Raw genomic sequence first — 5,978 nt, 5'->3', positions numbered from 1 at the left:
CCCATAACCCAAGCCGTGGCCGGCACCGAGGGCTGGCTTGGCACCTACACTAGCCTCTGGCCCGTAACCTGCCTCAGCAGGGGCCGCCCCATAACCATTCCCATTCCCATTGGCGTGGCCGTTGCTATGTCCATTCGCTTGGCCATTCGAATATCCAGCTCCATTTCCATTGCCATTAGCATTCCCATTCCCATTTGTGTATCCTTTTTCTCCATTTTTGTAACCGTTTGCATATCCATTAACCTGAATAATAGCCTGAGCATTTGAATATTCCTCTGCATTGCCATTATCATATCCGTTGTTGTGGCCATTTCCTTGGCCATTGCCGTATCCATTGCCACCGTAGGATGTTTTAGCTGCCTTCACGCCCGCCCCCGCGTCTGCCCCTGGGCCTGCCCCTGGGCCTGCCCCTATCCCTGGGCCTGCCCCGACAGGAGAACCCAAGCCTTGGCCTTTGCCCTGGCCGGGCCCTGCCCCTGCCCCTCCGGCCTTGGCTCCGTACTGATCTCCCGGCGCTCCTCCCGGGCCTCCTCCCAGGGCTGCTGCCGGCGTCGACTGAGGTCCTCCATCTGCCAAAAAAGTGAAACGGTTTGAGGAACAGAGAAGATAGCCTAAGGGTGTGGTCAAAGGGTCTGGTAGCATGATTGAAAGACAAACATGCAGACAAAATTTGACGAAGGAAATATGTTGCACGACACATTTAGTGGATATTCGAAGATGTGTGTTTATCTTGGCCAGACGTTGTTTCGTGTTTTTCCCTGGTGGCTTTGCAAACGAGTTGTTGACCTGTGTGAGCAGAGTCTGAATGGTCGTCCATCACACACACACACACGGGACTTCTCTGGCTTGCTCACACACGCAGAGATACAAGTAGATTGTGGAAACGTCCCAAGCGAGTTCATTGTAAAAACACAAAATGAGTTACGATGCTGAAAGAAGCTTCGCTGGGTCAACAATGACTGTAAATTATCATCATCATCCATGGCCAATCTACTGCTGGATGAAGGCCTCCTCAAGCCTCTGCTAATATGGAACAGAATCAAACGGCTGTACCTCTATGGTAACGCACTCACACAGATCCACCAAGACACTCCATGTACATCCGAGCGTTGCTGCGTTTAACACAAGCTGTGCTCAGTAAACGTAAAGTTGATTTTACATTTTTTAAGTTTGTGTTCAGTATGGTTAACTATGTGAGCATAATAGTTTGTTCTGGGTGTGGTATTAAATAATCGAAATTGAGGTGGCTTCATGCAGGTCTCAGGGAGTTACAGGGTCCTGAGTGCTGGCCGTTTCAGGGCACCTCAAAAGTACCTTTTGAATTTCTGAAACAAAATTTCTACACACAAATGCTGCTTACGTGTGTCCTTAATTAGGTATACTTAACGCGTAGATACCCGAAGTCAACAACATATGCATGCCAACTATGAAGCTCATTTTGATTTAAAGCTTTCGTAACTGCAGGGATTCATATTCTTGGTTCTTTCGGTAAAGTCATGTAGAAGGGAAATAATAAAATAATATTAATATAAAAAATAAAAAATCTCACGACGTTTCGACTGCAACACAAGCAATCATCATCACCTGATGATGATTTCCCTTCTACGTGACTTTACCGAAAGAACCAAGAATATTAAGCTCATGTTTGTTAAAGTGTACGAAGTGCCGTGTTAGAGAAGCACATAAGCACGAGTAGGATGACTGTGAGTGCTTATTGCCGTGTTCGCGGTTCGAGGCGGCGCGCTTACAAGGTTTCGCCCCGTTGGCTCCAGCACCGTTGCCTGCAACGAAATCGCACACGGAGACCACGTGGTCCTCAAACTGAACTGACACGACGCAGCGTCCACACAGACGTTCACACGCGCGCCTCCAGCCTGACCCACGTGTTACCAGAACTGGACACATTCAAGCGGATCCACCCTGGCGACTTGCGTGGAGTCCGTTGGGGCAATGCACGAGGGAGGCCCAAGTTTGGCATTTATATTTTGTCAACGGAATATATGAAACAAATGAACGGGGTTGATGTTATAGTACCGTACTGCATGCGTGTGTACATGTGCCATCGTGTATAATTGTGGATTATGTCGTATTGCTACTACTCTAGTTCACCCAGAAATCCTCAATGCGTCTCAAGACTCTTAAACTCAATTTAGTAATTAGCAGTGTACAATTTTCAGCATTGCGAGGCCTGGCTAATACTGGGTTTTCTTTTAGCTATGGTAGGAAAATGGAGAATCCGTAGGAAACCCATCTAGAAAAGGGGGAGGGACAATACAAACTCTAAATTTCGATTTAAAGCTTTCGTGACTGCAGGGATTCATCATCTTGGTTCTTTCGGTAAAGTCACGTAGAAGGGAGGTAATAAAATAATAAAAATAAAACATAATAAAATAATTCTCACGACGTTTCGGTCACAACGCAAGCAGCCGTCCTCAGGTGGAGAGCAGGTCTGTCGAGTAGAAATGTCGTGAGAATTATTTTATTATGTTTAATTTTTATTATTTTATTGTTTCCATTCTACGTGACTTTACCGAAACAACCAAGAAGATGAATACAAACTCTACACAGAAAAAGGCACCCGAGTGGGGAATTGAACCCAGACGCGTGTTGCTGTGAGGGACGAGTACTGCTGTGGCCCTCATCCACACGTACCGTTGGAGCGGCCGCCACCATTGCCACCATTGCCACCGTTGCCGCCGTTGCCACCGTTGCCACCGTTGCTGCCGTACCCACCGTTGCCGTTGGCCACTGCGAGACAGAGTGGGCGGCAGGGTCAGTGGAGAGACACAAATGAGCGTTGATCGAGGATACGGTGGATGGACACACAAATACACGAACGTATAGTGTCACGCACAGGTTGCGAATTAAATATTTTCCCGAGTACTACATTCAAAAACGTTAAATTCCTAGTGCTCAAGCAGGCAATTGGCCTGCACCCTTTAGAGTGAGAAGAGCATCGCATTGAGATGCCTGTACGGTGGCGTTATGAGGCTGCACATCATCACGACGCCGCTGCCCGTAGGCGGCCGAACAGAACGAGTTTGGACTTGGGAGCAGCCAAGTGCGGAAGAGGGAAGGGCAATGGGCAAGAGCAGATGGGGCAGTGGGTAGAGCAGAGCAGGGCAGGTGGCAGACTACGGCAAGCATTGGGCCTGAATTTCTATCGCGCATCAGAAGTGAACACGAATGCCACACACACTCACAGCACACTCACAAGACGCGCGTCTCACGCACTCTTACCGAGTTGTCTCCTTTGGGAACACTTAGAGGAGAGCTTCATGTAGAACTGTGAGCGAGCCGCGACTGCGGGCGCGTATCCTCCTCCTCCGGCCCCAGGTCCGTACCCACCAGCACCACCTGCCTTCTGGCCACCTGCTGGCTTCTGGTCACCTGGGGCAGGTCCTCCAGCTCCTCCTGAACTTGGACCATATCCAGGTCTCCCTGCCGCCGGTCCATATCCGTTTTGCCTCCCTACCGCTGGGGCATAGCCATTTGGCCTCCTTGCAGCTGGAGCATAACCACCAGGTCCCCCTGCCCTTGGGGCATAGCCAGATGCCTTTTGTCCATACCCACCAGCTCCTGCTCCTGGATGAGATCCAGGTCCCCCTGACCCTGGACCAAATGCGCTAGGCCTTGGTGCAAAGCCAGGTTGGCCACCGGCTGCTGGGGCATGTCCGTTAGGCTTACCTCCAGCCCCATTCCCGCCTGCTCCTCCTGCCCCTGGACCAGACTGTCCAGGTCCTCCTGCTGCCGGTGCATAACCGCCAGGCCCTCCTGCCGCTTTACTAGCCCCAGGGCCATATCCATTAGCTCCTCCTGCCGCTGGACCATAACCGCCAGGCCCTCCTGCTGCCGGTGCATAACCAGCAGGTCCTCCAGCCCCTGGACCATAACCACCGGCTTTACTTGCTGCTGGGCCAAAACCACCAGGTCCTCCTGCTGCTGGTGCATAGCCACCAGGCCCGCCTGCTGCTGGTGCATAGCCACCAGGCCCTCCTGCTGCTGGACCATAGCCACCAGGTCCTCCAGCCCCTGGACCATAACCCCCAGGTCCCCCAGCCCCTGGACCATAACCACCGGCTTTACTTGCGGCCGGGCCAAAACCACCAGGTCCTCCTGCTGCTGGTGCATAGCCACCAGGCCCTCCTGCTGCTGGTGCATAACCACCAGGTCCTCCAGCTCCTGGACCATAACCACCAGGTCCTCCAGCTCCTGGACCATAACCCCCAGGTCCCCCAGCTCCTGGACCACCAGCTTTGCTTCCTCCTGGACCATATCCATTAGCTCTACTTGGCGCAGCAACGTACACACTTGGCCTTGCCCTGGGCACAAATGCCCCTGGCCCTCCTAGCGCTGGGCCGTATCCATTGGGCCTGCCTGCACCTGCACCGTTACCGGCCTTTGCTCCCCCTGGACCGTTACTTCCTGCCCCTGGGCCGTACAACCCAGGTCCAATGCCCCGTTGACCGTATCCCCCAGGACCAGCTGTTCTTGAAGGAAGCCCAGCTCCTGCCCCTTGACCATATCCTGATGAAACGAGAGAGAAGGTTAGCAGGTGTGCAATCACCGTATACCACGCTTAGATATTGCCACCTGATTTACACATTTCAAGATTCTGATTTCCTAAAAAGGGAAGCCTCACAGAGTCTCAAGACTACGTTTTAGGAGAGTCATGTCAACTTTTTTGTAGTAGGGGGCATTGTTGCCGCTGTGTGCAATCCCAATTACGTAATTTGTAGTGTCATTTATTTAGCATTGGGCAGTTTGCCAAATATCAGTTCCATTGTAACAGAAAGGCGGCCAAGTCGGGAATTGAACGCAGGCCCTTCTTGCCGTGAGGCACCAGTGTTACCACTGCACTGTCGCCTTGCCGCTCTATTTATTTATATCTTGGCAACTAGATCAGTACGTTTGATTACCCCAGGACACCCTTGCAAATGAGATGTTCAATCTGAAGGATTGTTCCAGGAGAAATTTTCTAGTGAATAAAACACGATGCAAAAAATTGTAAATTAACATTGAATTTACCTCCAGCCTTCAAAGCATGTGGGTTTGGTGGGCCACCGTAACCTGGGGAACACATGCAACATACCCACACTTAGACAAGCGTGCACACAAACACGTACAAGCATGGCCCAGTCACACGTCAGCGCTGTTCAGTGTTCATCTCAAAGTGTGACGCCAAAGCTCTGCCAATGAATGATACATCTTAGGAGCTGTGGGTTGAGGTTCAGGAATTATAATGTGACAATGTCCTATGCAGAGACTTGCCCCCCGCCACAGGAATGTGGAATTACACCACTGGCTCTGCAGGGCTGTAAACGGGAGATGAGCACCAATTCCCGCAATGGCCGTGTGAGCTGCAGGAGATCACTCTCCGGCTCTGGATGTGACAATGGACGAGCACCAGCGCACCAACCAACGGTGGCCACAAAGAGGTGATGCCGACGGGCAAGTGGCACGGCAAATGGAGCGTTGTCGCCGTGCTCGGTCGTGTGGAGCACGTGGCGTCCAAGCAGCCGGGCGTTCTGCCGTTACGAGTCGGGTGCTAAAGCTCACGTGGGCAATGACGGTAGCGCGCGGAAGATACACGTGCTGGGCAGGCGTGGGAGAGGACGAGAGAACGCAAGATGGAACTAGGGGGGGGGGGGGGGGGCTGTTTGAATTGGCCGGTGGCAGCAATCGGCTGCTGGCAAGAGGGGGGCTTCGGTGATTGATCCAAGGTGGGGGGAGGCGAAGCGATGTGGGTGGTTGCCCGCCTCACCTCCACTCGCGGAGACGTCGAACGTTCGTATTTGATGATTATTTATTCTAGGAAAATACGTCTCGTTTTTATTTTAATAAAAAATATTATCGATGTAGGGCCCTATTTAAAAGCTTGAAATTAGAGCCCCCACCCACCCACCCTTTGAGAAGTTTGAATGTGAAGAAAAGAGATTAACCAGAAGCAAAACTGTTACATGCAACGTTCGGCCACT

This window comes from Lampetra fluviatilis, chromosome 26 (genome assembly GCF_964198595.1).
Source record: "Lampetra fluviatilis chromosome 26, kcLamFluv1.1, whole genome shotgun sequence".
In the NCBI taxonomy this organism is placed as follows: Eukaryota; Metazoa; Chordata; class Hyperoartia; order Petromyzontiformes; family Petromyzontidae; genus Lampetra; species Lampetra fluviatilis.
The sequence above is the reverse complement of the archived record's forward strand: the minus strand, read 5'-3'. Positions refer to the sequence as shown.